Genomic DNA, 16,119 nt, shown 5'->3' with positions numbered 1-16,119 from the left:
ATTTCTTGTTCATTTTGGTCTCTGACGTCCAACTTCCGTTAAAAAAATGCTTAGATGGCAAACGGAAATGACGTGGCAATTTTGGTCCCTGACGTCCAACTTGCGTTAAAAAAATGCTTACCACGTGGCAATTTTGGTCCCTGACGTCCAACTTGCGTTAAAAAAATGCTTACATGGCAAACGGAAATGACATTTTTTAAAAATGGTCCCAATGGGTTTTGAACCCATGACATTTACCTTATAAACATCAAAGGCTTTCCACTCAGCCACTCCTATTACTTGTATTATATTTGCAATTCATTTGTATACATTAAATAATAATATATTTTAATTAATACCAATTTTTGAAATAGATTTTATTTTATTTTGAATTTTGGTATTAATTTTTATTTTGTTCTAATAAATAATATTTTACAATAATAAATAACTGTAAATATTTTACATAATATTTTCGTATTATTTCCACTATGCAATGTTTCAAATATGGCTTAAATGCACTTTTAGTCCCTGTAAGTTAGCGAGTTTTTGATTTTCGTCCCTGTAAATTATTTTTTTTGGTTTGAGTCCCTATATCTTATTTTTACTTGAGGTTTAGTCCCTAAAGTCAAAATCCGCAGGAAAATCTGCAGGTTTCCTGCGGATTTTCCTATGAAATTTCCTGCGGGTTTTGATTTTAGGGACTAAAACGAACGCGAAAGTGAAATATAGGGACTCTAACCTAAAAAAATAACTTATAGGGACGAAAATCAAAAACTCGCTAACTTACAGGGACCAAAAGTACATTTAAGCCTTCAAATATTTAGTATTTACTAGTCTTCAATTTAAAAAATTAATAAATAAAATATTTAGTAAATTAAAAAATTGGATACGATGAACCTACAAACTTCCATAGTTATACTTGAGTACCTGCCCATTTCCCATGGTAGGGGAAACATCAGCAGAAGGGGTGAGATATCAAACATTATAAAGGAAAGTATGATAATACATATAGCAAAGATAAAATTATACACAATTCACCACTTCTCAATATAAGCAATTTGCATCACAACAATAATGTTAACTATCAACTATCTTTCTATCTAATTTAGGTTAACTCATAAAATTATCCTCTAACTCTCATTTCTCATTGGGCTTAACCCACCTAATACTCTTTCTCACTCAACTAGGCCCATTTAGCTACTTCCAAATAAAATTCTACCATTTATTAATTAAGTAAATAACATATTACCACAAAATCAAATAGTTATTATTCAAACAATAATTAAATAAACACACAAACAATACCAATTATCAAAGAATCCCTATTATTTAAAATATAATAAAAATAGGATGTTACAACTCTCCCCCACTTAAAAGATTTTCAGCCTCGAAAATTACCTCAAACAAACAACTCCGGATACGATTCCTTCATCTTATCCTCGAGTTCCCAAGTGATATTACCATTGGCGACTCCACCCCATATCACTTTCACCAAAGCAATCTCCTTACCATGAAGCTTCTTCACTTCTCGATCCTCAATTCGCATAGGTGATGTATCAACCGTCAAATTATCTCTCACTTGAACATCATCTAATTGAACAACATGCGATGGATCCGGAATGTACCTCTTCAATTGAGACACATGGAACACATCGTGAAGATTAGAAAGAGACGGTGGCAATGCAATCCGATATGCCACTTCACCTACTCTCTCCGAAATCTGATAAGGACCAATGAAACGCGGCGTCAACTTACGCGACTTCAATGCTCTACCAACACCCGTTATTGGCGTAACTCGAAGAAACACATGATCATCCTTCTCAAACTCAAGAGCCTTCCTCCTCTTATCATGGTAACTCTTCTGACGACTTTGAGAAGCCTTCATATTCTCTTGAATCATCTTAATCTTATCCGTAGTCTCTTGAATTAACTCAGGTCCAACCACAGCACTCTCTCCCGATTCATACCAACACAAAGGAGTTCTACACCTTCTACCATAAAGAGCCTCGAAAGGTGCCATTCCAATACTCGAATGGAAACTATTGTTATACGTAAACTCAACCAAAGGTAAGAAACTATCCCAATTTCCTCCTTGTTCCAAAACACAAGACCTCAAAAGATCTTCAAGCGACTGAATAGTTCTCTCCGATTGACCATCAGTTTGCGGATGATACGCCGAACTCAAACGCAACTTCGTACCCAAAGCACTTTGCAAACCCTCCCAAAATCTAGAAGTGAACCTTGGATCTCTATCCGAAACGATACTTGACGGAATACCATGTAAACACACAATCTTCTCAATGTATAACTTAGCAAGTATTTCCATCGAATAGTCCATCCTCATCGGAATAAAATGAGCACATTTCGTCAATCTATCCACAACGACCCAAATTGCCTCGCAATTACTCGATGTCCTTGGTAAACCCGAAAAAAAATCCATAGAGATACTATCCCACTTCCACTCGGGAATAGATAAAGGTTGCATCAAACTAGACGGCTTTTGATGTTCAATCTTTGACTTTTGACAAGTCAAACACGAATAAACAAACTCCGCTATATCCTTCTTCATACCTTGCCACCAAAACATTTTCCTCAAGTCTTGATACATTTTAGTAGCACCGGGATGAATACTCAAACCACTTCTATGCCCTTCCTCAAGAATTCTCTTTCTCAAATCCATAACATCCGGAATACAAACTCGATCACGACATCTCACAATGCCATTCTCGTCAATCCGAAAATCACCACCTTTACCTTGGTTAATCAATGTAATAGTGTCAACCAATTTTAAATCCGATTTCTGACCTTCTCTAATCTCATCCAAAATACCACTCGTAAGCTTTAACATACCAAGCTTAACATATGTAGTCGTCGCTTCACAAACCAAACTCAAATCCCTAAATTGCTCCAACAATTCCAATTCTCGAATCATCAACATAGACATATGTAATGATTTCCTACTCAATGCATCGGCTACAACATTCGCTCTTCCAGTATGGTAGTTCAAACTAAAATCATAATCCTTCAAGAATTCCAACCATCTTCGTTGCCCCATATTCAACTCTTTCTGATCAAACAAATACTTTAAACTCTTGTGATCACTGAAAACGTCAAACCTTGAACCAAACAAATAATGCCTCCAAAGTTTCAACACAAACACAACGGCGGCCAACTCTAAATCATGTGTCGGATAATTCCTCTCATGAACTTTAAGTTGCCTTGAAGCATAAGCTACCACTTGCCCTTTTTGCATCAAAACGTCTCCCAAACCCAATAATGAAGCATCACAATACACCACAAACGGTTCAAACGGATCCGGCAAAATCAAAATAGGAGCAGAAGTCAACCTTCTCTTAAGCTCTTGAAAATTCGATTCACATTGCGAAGTCCAAATGAAGGCTTGTCCTTTCCTAGTCAACAACGTCAACGGCAAAGATAACTTAGAAAATCCCTCAATGAACTTCCTATAATAACCAGCCAAACCAAGAAAACTTCTAATCTCAGAAACAGACTTAGGAGCATCCCATTGAGATATAGCTTCAATCTTTGACGGGTCAACAGAAATACCTCCACTAGAGATCACATGGCCAAGAAAACTCACTTCCTTTAACCAAAATTCGCACTTAGAAAGCTTAGCAAACAACTTCTTCTCCTTCAACACTGATAACACAATTCTCAAATGCTCAGCATGATCATCTTCACTCTTAGAATAGATCAAAATCTCATCAATGAACACAACCACAAACTTATCCTGATAATCATGAAAAATCCTATTCATATACTCCATGAATACACCAGGTGCATTAGTCACACCAAACGGCATAACAGAATACTCATAATGACCATACCTTGTCCTAAAAGCAGTCTTCTGAATATCCTCTGCCTTCACACGAATCTGATGATACCCAGACCTCAAATTAATCTTGCTAAACACACAAGCTCCAACCAAATGGTCCATCAAATCATCGATCCTTGGAAGTGGATACTTGTTCTTAATCGTTACTTTGTTCAATTGCCTATAATCAACACAAAGTCTCATAGAACCTTCCTTATTCTTAACCAACAAAACAGGTGCACCCCACGGTGATACACTAGGACGAATAAACCTCTTCTCCAACAAATCCTCGAGCTGACTCTTCAACTCTTTCAACTTAGAAGCAGACATCATATATGGAGCCATCGATACAGGACTAGTTCCAGGAACTAAATCAATCGAGAACTCAACTTCACGTTCCGGCGGTAAATCACTTACATCTTCAGGAAATACCTCCGCAAAATCACAAACTATTGGCAATTCATCAATGGTTCTCCTCTCATGCACATCTAAGGTTGCCAATAACATAAACAATTCAGCCCCATCTTGAACAGATTCACCAACTTGCTTCGCAGACAAAAATAAACCTTCCTTAACACCAATCTCAGGAAAGATAACCGTCTTGTCAAAACAGTTGATATACACACGATTAAATTCTAACCAATTCATACCCAAAATCACATCAAGTTGCTCTAACGAAAGACAAACCAAATCAATCCCAAAATCCCTACCAAAAATACTCAAAGGACAATTCAAGCACACAAAAGAAGTAGAAACAGAACCCATAGCAGGTGTATCAATAACCATACTTCTACGCATATCAGATAACACTAGATTCAATCTCTTAGCACAATCCAAGGAAATGAAAGAATGTGTCGCACCGGTATCAATAATAGCAATCAAAGGTGTACCATTAATGAAGCACATACCTTGGATTAGCCTATCATTGGTAGAAGCCTCCGCTCCAGACAATGCAAACACTTTCCCTTTTGCTTGTTCCTTCTTTGGCTTATCACATTTGGTGCTAATGTGACCTTGCTCACCACAGTTGTAACAAGTCACACTCGAACCAACTCCACACTTGTTTGCCTTGTGACCAATCTTGCCACACTTGAAGCATGTCACAGAATCCTTACCACAATCAACAGCACGATGACCTTCACTACCACATTTGAAGCACTTAAGAGGAGTAGAAGTTCCTCCCCCACTTGACTTCTTGCCAAAACCAAATTGTTTCTTCTTATCATCATACGGTTTCCCACGAAATTGACCTTTCTTCTCATTCATAGTCTTGTAGTGAGAAGCACTTTCCCTACTATCCTCATCATAGATACGACTCTTGTTAACCAACTCCGTAAAACGAGTAATTTGTTGGTAACCAATCGCCTTCTTAATATCATGTCTCAAACCATTCACAAACTTCAAACATTTAGATCTCTCTGCATTCATAGTATTGTAGTGAGGACAATACTTGATAAGCTCTTGAAATCTAGCAGCATATACAGCAACAGTACCATTTCCTTGCTTCAACTCAAGGAATTCCACTTCTTTCTTTCCACGGCAATCTTCTGGAAAATAGTTTTCCAAAAATGCATCGCGGAAAAGATCCCAAGTAACTTGAGTACCCTCCTCATCAAATCTCTGAGCCATATTGCCCCACCAATCTTCAGCTTCTTTTTCCAGCATGTGAGTACCAAACTGCACTCTCTGAGCATCGGTGCAATTCATGACCCGAAAAATATTCTCAATCGCCTTCAACCAAGCTTAAGCTTTATCCGGCTCATGCTCTCCCTCAAAGATAGGAGGATTGTTCCTCTGGAACTTCCCCAAAGCACGATACTCATCATCATCACCATTGCGATTTCCAGCATTAGCTTGAGGAATTTGACCAAGAGATCCAGCCAACATCCTCAATGCCTCAGCAATGGCATCATCATTCCTTCCAGCAACCATCGTCCTACGACAACCAACAAACCAAAATAAACAAAACAGTATCGATCGTGTCAGATACACAAATCTAATACAACGGAATTAAAGACATTAACGACTCTGACCAACTGGTCGACCATGCTCTGATACCACTAATGTAACACCCCTTTTCTAACCCCAAAGATATCATACATTCAAACAGAGTAAGCATGCATAAGGAAAAGGGCGTCACATGTTATTTTCATCACAATGAAAACCTAAAGCAAAACATCCAACATTCTTAATATGCAAAGATCATATTTGTAACACAATGTAAATCTCATGCTTTCATACATATGCATAAACGCTTGCGGAAAAACAATTTAATTGCTATTAAAATTTCAATGAATATATCCCATACTATATCCATCTACCAAATTCGAATTAACATCAAATCCACAATTTTGGCTACATAGCCTTAAACAACATATCCGAGATCTCAAACAAATACATCTGAATATCCAACAAAACATAGAGAATAGTAATATCCAAACATAAGCATAAGTCTACATAAAATTCCCCCCATGTGTTACATGATCAGAGCATATGACTCGCTACCTAATCCAATAACAAACTCAGGAGCTCCTCGGCTAAATCCTCGGACAAGCTACTACTCGTCGGAACCTGCACGTTATCAACGAAGGATAACATTCAAACAGAAGGGTGAGAATTCAACTTCTTATAGAAAACATAATAATGGGAAATGTAAACGTAAACAAGCATACATTTTACTATTCATCACACTTCTCAATTAAGCAATTCACATATCATATACCAATCATCACTCCAAAACAAATCACATGTATACAAGACACTCACATAACACACAATGTGACTCGAAATGCAACAAATGTGACTCAATTCATGTGGTACCCAATGTGAATCCGATGTTTCACCGCTTTCCGATTCAATGTTTAGAATCCAAGCCACGCTCCCGATCCGGACAAGATCAAAGCCAATACGCATATCTCCAATTAAGGATCACGTCTTCTACGCCTATTTCCAACTAAGGATCAACGTCTCTTACCATGTGAACCCAAGTTTCACCGCTTCAACCATAAAGCCGACCATGCTATGAATGTATGTACAAATACCAACAATTTATGCAATTAAGATTATCTCATCAGTCTTAACTCACCGCATATCACCATAATTCAACTCTATGAATTATCCGTCAATTGTACACAACATTCACAACACAATTAACAAATTCAACAAGGCATAACAACCATCATGTATCCAATCACACACCTCATGATTACATCTACACAAAGTGTCCCAACGATGGATATACATCACATACTAACATAACGCGCATAAGGCAATTACACATCATTCCATACAATAACATCACAATTAATCAATCAAGTGCAATTAAATCCTATACTATCATATAGAATATCACAATAGCTTTCCGACGCTTCGAACGGCGCATAAAACGGAGTTTCGGATCAAAAGTTATGGCCTTTCAAAGTTTGGAAAAAATTCTGTAAAACAGGGTTCGCAGCTCGAAAAGTAGTTCGCGGCGCGAACTGAGTGAATCAAATATTCCTTAGTTCTGCCACGCAGTTCGCGGCGCGCACAAGGGGTCGCGGCGCGAACTGAGCGAATCCAAAAATCCCCAACTTTCTGCCAAGCAGTTCGCGGCGCGCACAAGGGGTCGCAGCGCGAACTGAGCAGATCCAGCCTTTCCCAAGTTTCTGCCAAGAGGTTCGCGGCGCCAACAGTGGTTCGCGGCGCGAACTGGCGATTTTCAGAAAACCCCAAAACCCAAAAACAGCATACGAATCTCATTCAAAAACCTCTAAACTCAACCCAAATCAAATTGGAAAACATCACACATTACAAACAACTACAAAATACATGGTATAAACACAAATACAACACATTTTATGGGTCTTATAACATCATACCATCATCAAACATTCAACTAAGCACATTTCAAATCATCAATTCATGTATTTGTTCATAAAACCTAACTTTTCTATGTTTCCATGAGATTGCAAAGATGAAGAGAAAATCATAATCAAACACATTAGCCAATCATATAGTCTATAAGAACTTGTATTCAAACCCTTACATCTTGAATTTCTCCTTCTAACTTCAAGAATATACAATCCTCTTCTCTTCTCTCTTCTACTCTTTTGCCTCTTTTCTCTTCTCTACTTTTCTTTCTATCTTTCTATCTAATTTAGGTTAACTCATAAAATTATCCTGTAACTCTCATTTCTCATTGGGCTTAACCCACCTAATACTCTTTCTCACTCAACTAGGCCCATTTAGCTACTTCCAAATAAAATTCTACCATTTATTAATTAAGTAAATAACATATTACCACAAAATCAAATAATTATTATTCAAACAATAATTAAATAAACACACAAACAATACCAATTATCAAATAATCCCTATTATTTAAAATATAATAAAAATAGGATGTTACAATGACCCTTTCAGTGGATTGTGTGGGCTATACGCCAATAGAATATGACGACTCCGAGGCACTGGGAGATGACGTCGTCGAAGACGACGGAATTCAGCTTTCCTGATTGATGCACAGACGTGTCTTGGGAGTTTAACCTGGCCCTGGGACAACTGTCATACACCGGGAGCGTCATGGAGACCACGACTATTGTGGGACAGGATCCAGAGACTACTTATTCTCGCTGAACTCTGACCTTTCCGATCCCACCCTCGTTGATCATCTCCAGCTTTCTCTCAGGGGAGATTGATCGTTATGGGATATCGACCTACCCCTCAGCCCCGCTCGGACCCTCACACGCCCCAATTGGGGAAGGGTGGCCATCTTTTCGTGAGATACCTATGCCTTCCCCAAACCTAGATATGTCACTAGGACCATCATCGACTTTCACTCGTGATATTTTCCCTGTAGGCGAGCTTCCCCAGATTGATCCAGTGCAAGTGCCGTCACTTGAGCCAGTCCTTGGCGAGGCAGAGGATTACGACAGTGAGGAAGACCCGTCAGAGCATGATTATGAGGATGGATCCGATCACACTCTATCGAGCGCTTGTGGTGGGATATGTGGAGCTGGGGCAGGGGAGTACTGTGGATGTCGATAGATTGAGATCAGCCTAGGTAGGGCGTAGCTTTTGTGGGTGGTAGGATTACGTTAGTTTCTGATAGCAGGTTTCTAGTACTTACGCATGGTTCAAATTTTCTCCCTGGGGCAGTTCTCCTGCGTGAGTGTCTGGAGGGGACTTTTATTCTATCACTTTATGGGTTGTATTTCCTAAACACAATTCGTACTTATATCTTGTGACGCTATGTCAAGTTTATGCTTAGTATGGTTATTAAGTTTTAATCTAGTTTGAATTATTAAAACCAATCTAAATATAAAATCCACTATAATGCTTATAAAAAAAAAAGGACACTATTTCTCACAAGGAAAACCATTAATTGATTTAAATGTGAAAATAATCCATTTTTTTAATTCACTCTTGTTGGTAAAAATCGGGGTGTTACAAACCACATGTTGTTTCTTGGAGCCCCAAGAAATAGTACTTCCCAGATACTTAAAGAAATATCCAGAAATACTTCTTCTGTCAACTATCTCTCCAAACCAATCAGAGTTTGAATAACATATCTGCTCTGAATTCGATTTAGCACTAGAAGAGAATAAAACTCAATACCTCAGAGTTCCCTTAATATACCTTATTATCCCGACAACAACTTGGTAATGTGACCACTTTGGTTTGTTCATAAACCTAATCACTATTCCAACTGCATAGAAAATGTCAGGTCTGGTGTTATAGAGATATCTCAATGAGCCAACCAACTCTTTAAAAGTTGTAGCATCTACATCATCACCTTCAACATTATAATCCAGCTTATGATTTCTTTCAGCAAGTGTGATTGCAAACTTGAAATCTCTTAACTCAAATCTCTTAAGAAGCTCAAGTTCCTATACTTCAGCTGATGCAAAATTGTACCTTTCTCAGAATACAAAATATTCATCCTTAAAAAATATACCATGTTTCCTATATCAGTCATCTCAAATTGATTCATCAACACCTTCTTAAACTTGACTATTTCATTTGAATAACTCCCTGCTAGCAAACTATCATCAACATAGAGACACGCCAGAATCATATTGCCTTCAGAGGTATGTTCAACATAAACCCAATATTCCATCTCATATATTTTGTATCCTTGAAGCTTGAAAAATGTATCAATTTTTTCAGATTCCAAACTCTAGGAGCTGGTTTCAGTCCATAAAAGGCTTTATACAACTTATACACCATCCATTCATGATTCTTTTTCACAAATCCAATAGATTATGAAACATAAAATTCCTCTTGTAAAGGACCATTCAAAAAAGCTGGTTTCACATCTAAATGAATCATAAGTCAATTCCTATTTGCAACTATAGAAATCACCAATTTTATTATTTCATGTCTAGCTACAGGCGCAAACACTTCAAAGTAGTCTAAACAAGATTTCTATAGAAATCATCTAGCTACAAACCTTGCTTTGTATTTGCCAATTGATCTATATAGATTTTGCTTAATCTTGAAAACCCATCTGACACTAATGGCTTTCTCGTTCTTTGGAAGCTCAGTCAACTCCCAAGTCTTGTTTCTTTCTATAGCCTCAAGTTCTTCTTCCATGGCCTTCAGCCACATTTTCTTCTTTAGAGCTTTTTCAGTACCTGGTTCAGAGTCTACTAACATCGTACACTGAATGACTTCTCCTTGAGAGTCTATTTTATTATCTTGCAACATGTCAAACTCTTCAAATTTTCTTCGTATTTGTCATATTCTTTGTGCCCTCTAAACTTGTTCATAATGTACTTCAGAAGCTGGAGCACTATCAGATGCTGGACTACCTTTAGAAGTTTTAACTTCAGAGGTATTGTCATACCCCAATTTTTGACCCTAAGAGCGTACATCAATTGCATTCAATCACCAATCAAGAGCACCATTGTGAAGCTTTATCTTTGATACTGTGATTATCTCTGAGGGGAATTATCGAGCATTTATAGCCTTTTTATTGTTTACACTAACCAAAAAATCAAAAATATATGTTTTGTCTCTTTTGTTTATATTTTACAGGTGAAAGATCGGGCAAAAATCAAAACAGTGCAAGAAAACAGTTTTTGAAAATTTGAAGGTGGAAATCGATTTACCCCTGTGGGAAATCGATTTCCTGTGCGCAAAATTCAAAAAATATATAAGGAGGGAAGCTTGACATCATTTTGGCACCTTTTTATTTGATCATTTTATCAATTTTCCACCTCATCAAAATTAACTCATTCATTAAACCCACTTTAACCTCATTTTACCATTTAATTGCCACTTTAATCACCAATTAAACACAAGTTAATCACCAAACACAAAAAGACCAATTTGCCACTACTCTTGCTCCAATTCTATAAATAGAGCCCTCTACACTCTCATTTCTCAAGCTTGGAGAGCCAAAAAATTGCTTGCAAATTCATTTCTCACCCTTTCCAAAACCCTCACCCAAAGTTCATTTTCATAAGATTAGTGAGGTTCACCTTGAATCTTGCTAATTTTGAACTAAACCTCCTACATTTCTCTCTTCTCTTTGTTTGATCATCTCCATATTTGAAGGATCTACACTTTGTGCTTGTTCTTGAAGCTACTTCAACACTTTAATTCAAGAATTGGTAAATTCCTCAATTCTAAGATGTAGATCTTTATTGCTTGTGTTCAATGCATCTTTGATGCTATATTGGTGCTATTTGATGGTGATTTGATGGAAAATTCGTGCTCCAATGGATATGTGATCATAAGGTGTTTGTATGTTTGCCTAAATCAAGTTTCAAAGTTCATAATGCTGTTTTTTTGAAAACTGTGCGCAGGAAATCGATTTCCTACAGAGGGAAATCGATTTCCACTCTGTTTTTTGCGCCAGATCTGAACTCTGCACTCAGGAAATCGATTTCCTACAGAGGTAAATCGATTTCCAGTAAGGCAGAATGCTTTTTTTTTTGTGGTTTTTGACTTGTTTTTGGTTCTAACTCATCTTCTACTCCTTTCTTTTGATATTTTCTTTGAATCACAAGTTAGAGGCCTAATTTCTCTCTAATTTCAATGGACTTAGGGCGTCGATAGGATGAGAATCCAAATCCGCAATATTAAGTGATTGAAATTATGGATGAAAGGAGCTTTTAATGTGGTTCCATCTTTTACTTCTTTTTATTTTGGTCGATGAAAGTCTTAATGCCTTGAGAATTCTTATGGATTCTTGGTGAAGACTAGATCACTCACCTATTTTCTTTTCGTGCGGTATTGCTTTCGGAAGGCGATCTACATATCGTTCTTCTCACATGCATTAGCACATAAATTTTTGACCGGCCTCGTTGTAGGGTGATTTCTACATAAATCACTTGGCGATCTGCTTAACATAGCGCAATATTTCGTGTCCCGAATAAAAAGATCCAACATGGAAGAGAATTGTATGCGGTTGATTTAAGACTTGTGGAGGTTTTTATCGTGTAATCGCTATGATTTTATCAAGCTTCTGATAAACCCCATTGAATTTAAATCCGAGTACATCATTCACTCACCATAGATCTTCCTACTAACTTTGATAACATACTTGACAAGTTTCAAGATGGTTATCTTTAACATCTAACAACTAACTTTAATTTCGGCACCTTTACTATACCGCTCTTTATATTTCTCGCTTTATCGCTTTATTTTATCATTTCATCATATTTACTTTCCGCCATTTTCTCTTTGTCCACTTGGACATATGTTTATGCTTCCGTTATTTTTCTTTGTCCACTTGGACCATACTTTACTTTTTTGCTAAAACACTAATAAATAACCGAAAATCTAAAAAATACATAAGGCTCTCTTTGGACTATTGGTTACTATCCCTAGCATTTTGGTGATTCGGACTTATGGACCTAGTACCTCTGGACCCATTCTATTACTACCCTGTGATTGTTCTGTCTGTCTGGCATTGTACTGTTGTATGTTTATGTGTGCAGGTATTTCCTTGAAAGCCCTTGATGGTTAATTCCAAGGCATTGATATAAGGATTTTACCCGAAAACAGCCGTTACTCTGCCCGATTTTCGTCAGAATCTTAATGTGCTCAATGAAAAGTGGTGCTAAGACAATAAGTTCATCTGGATCCCCAAGTGTTAGTGTGTTGGTATTGATAATTCCAAAGGATGGGAAAACTACCTTGGCTCTTAATGTCAAGTGTTGGCTTCTTATTTGGTTAGACCGTTTCTTTCCTTAGCTTTTATTTTATGCACTAGGCTAGCCTCTTCATCTCCTCCTACTTCTTAGATTTTCAAAATCTTCTCCCTTTTTCCAAAATATTCTTATGTTTGCAAACCTTTTCAAAACATTTTCTCAAAAAATATCTTTCGCCCTTAGTGGCTTTTCTTCAAAAGTTTAGACACCGTTAATTGTCGAAACGAGTGGTTATACCCCACGATTTTGAAATTGATTGATAATAACGAGATCTTTTCCGCGTGAGAGAGCTAGTGGCATACTTGTTGATTTTATCCGAGTTGGAGCCCTTCTTTCATTCGCGATGCAAAGAACTTGTTTGTTCTCATGCTCAAGATCAATGGCTGAGTATTTCTCTCTAACGACAACAAAGTGTTTATTCGTTTTAAAAACGTTTTGCCCAAAAGTGGAACTACATTAGCTCTGACTTCTCCATTGCACCGAGGAGGAATGTAGGCCCAAAGCTTAACGCTTTGCCGAGCTTATTTTAAAAATAAAACAAACCCTTTTTTAGCACACACGACACAGATTTTCAAAAAGGTTCCCGTGGAGTACCACGGATATGAGGGGTGCTTTAAACCTTCCCCTCATATAATCAACACCCGAACCTGAGTTCTCTTTCTTGTTTTTTTTAAAACAAAACTTTGGGGTTTTACGTTCTTTTCCCTTTTCCTTTGAAAAAATAAAGCGCGGTGGCGATTTCAAAACAGAATATTGATTCGAGTCAATCCCATGGCTTCGATGTCAGATTTTCCCCGCTACAGGTATGACCACCATTAGAGGTTAGATTACTACCGAGTTTAGATCATTATCATAATTTGTATCAGAATTAGATTCACCTTCAGAGTCATACTCGCCTTCAGAATCTCCTTCAGTTTTAGAATTACCTTTAGACTCTAAGTCATTTTTAGAGGAAGAATCCCCTTCAGAGACAGGTTCTCCTTCAGAAGTTATCCCAGGTGTCAACACTGCACCAGAGTTGGATTAAGACTTGCTCTAACCCCACACTTCTTCTTCCTTCATAATGACATCTCAGCTGACTTCAAATTTGTTAGTGATTGGACAATAAAACTTATAAGCACCTATACTGTGGCACCCAATCAGCAACATTACTTTGTTTCTATCATCTAGTGTCTTTCTAGTTGCACTTGGAATATGTTTGTTAAGAACAAATCCAAATACAATGAAATGACTCACACTTTTCTTATCTCTAGTCCATTTCTCAAAAGGAATAGTTTCCTTCAACTTCTTGGTTTAACACTTATTAAGCACATATGGTATAGTGGCAACATCTTCACCCACAAGTCGTGAGGGAGCTTCATTTCTTTCAGCACGTACACTCCTTATCATATGAAGTAAAGTTCTATTTCTTCTTTCAATAAGACCATTATGACAAAGAGTGTATGGAGAAGTAACCTCATGCTCAATTCCATTCTCCTTGCAATACTTCTTGAACTCTATAGAATTTTACTCACCTCCATCTTTAGTTCTGATCACTTTCAACTTCTGACCACTCTGTTTTTTAGCCTTCACTTTGTACTTTTGAAACTCACCAAACACCTCATGCTTAAACTTGATGAGTGCTACCCATGTCATCCTTATGAAGTCATTCATAAAAGAGAAAAAGTACTTGTTTCCTCCAAGTGAAGGTACTTCAAATGGCCCACATACATCAAAATTTACTACTCCCAAAGCATGATTTGCTCTTGGAGCCACTTCAGATGCAATTGAAATTTTAGGTTGCTTTCCTTTTATGCATATCTCACATGACTTCTCAGGATTCACAATCATAGGAATGCCATGTACCAATTGCTTAGAACCTATATTCAATAAGCTTATGAAGTTCAGATGCCCCAATCTCTTGTGCCACAACTCACTATCACATTCAGTGCCTTCTGCACTAAGGCATTTAGTTTCAGGTGTCTCCACATTCACCTTGAATATTCTATTGCTTCCCGACTCATATTTCATAATCAACTTCTGATCAAAACCATAGAAATTCAAGAGATTGTTCTTAATAGTTATTGAGAAACCTTTCTCAATTAGTTTATATACACTCATCATATTACTCTTCATATAAGGAACATATCAAAACATCGTTGATCAAAACAGTTTTTCCATTCTTCACTCGGACTTTGACATTTCCCATTCCTTCAAAACTAAGGTACTTATCATTAGCACATATGATCTTTGTTCTTTTTCTAAAGTCAAAATCAATCATCTATTGTTTGTTTCCAGTTAGGTAAATTGAGAAGGCCATTTCCATATACCATAATTATACCAAATATCCACCATCAAATTCATAAGCCATCAATAGCAGAGGTTCATCATCAAAATCTCTTCTGGCTATGTTTGATTCTTTTGACTTCCTTTCCTTGTTTGACTATGAGTCTTTAGCAAAATGACCAAACCTATTACAATTGTAACACCGACCTTTCTCTTTCCGCACTTGTCCTTTCCCTTTTAATGTTTCTTCTCATCAGAGTTGGAGGCTTATGAATTTAGAGAACCATCATGTCTCTTCTTGGCCTCTGACCAAGGCTTCTTCTGATTCTTTGTACTAGTAGACACTTTCAGAGCCTACTTTAATTCTCTTTCAGAGTTTCTTTCTATCGGACGCACTTCTTGTGCCTCTAGACTACTCTATAACTCTTCAATTATCATGGTGCTCAAGTTCTTAGAATTTTCAATGCTACAATAATTTAATCAAATTGAGGTGTAAGGAATCTGAGTACCTTTTAAACAATAACTTGTTCAGATAGCGTTTCTCCATAAGCCTTTATGTCACTGGTGACCACAATCACTCTAGAGTGTAATCGGGTACTTTCTCATTTTTATTCATGTTGAAATTCTCATACTGTTTACGCAAACTTTGAAGCTTTACCTTCTTCACTGATGAGTCACCTCCGTAGCACCGTACCAGTGTGTCCCACACAACCTTCCCCATCGTTGAATCACCGATCTTCTCATACACATTCGTATTTATACACTGATGAATATTGACCAACGCCTTCTGATCCCTTTTCCTCAATTCTTTTTGCGCGTTTCTATGTGCTTCAATTGCATCTGCTACAACCTTCCTATAACCATCATATGAGATCAAGAACGTCTTGAGCGCTAAAC

Source organism: Vicia villosa, unplaced genomic scaffold (genome assembly GCF_029867415.1).
Source record: "Vicia villosa cultivar HV-30 ecotype Madison, WI unplaced genomic scaffold, Vvil1.0 ctg.001623F_1_1, whole genome shotgun sequence".
Taxonomy (NCBI): Eukaryota; Viridiplantae; Streptophyta; class Magnoliopsida; order Fabales; family Fabaceae; genus Vicia; species Vicia villosa.
The sequence above is the reverse complement of the archived record's forward strand: the minus strand, read 5'-3'. Positions refer to the sequence as shown.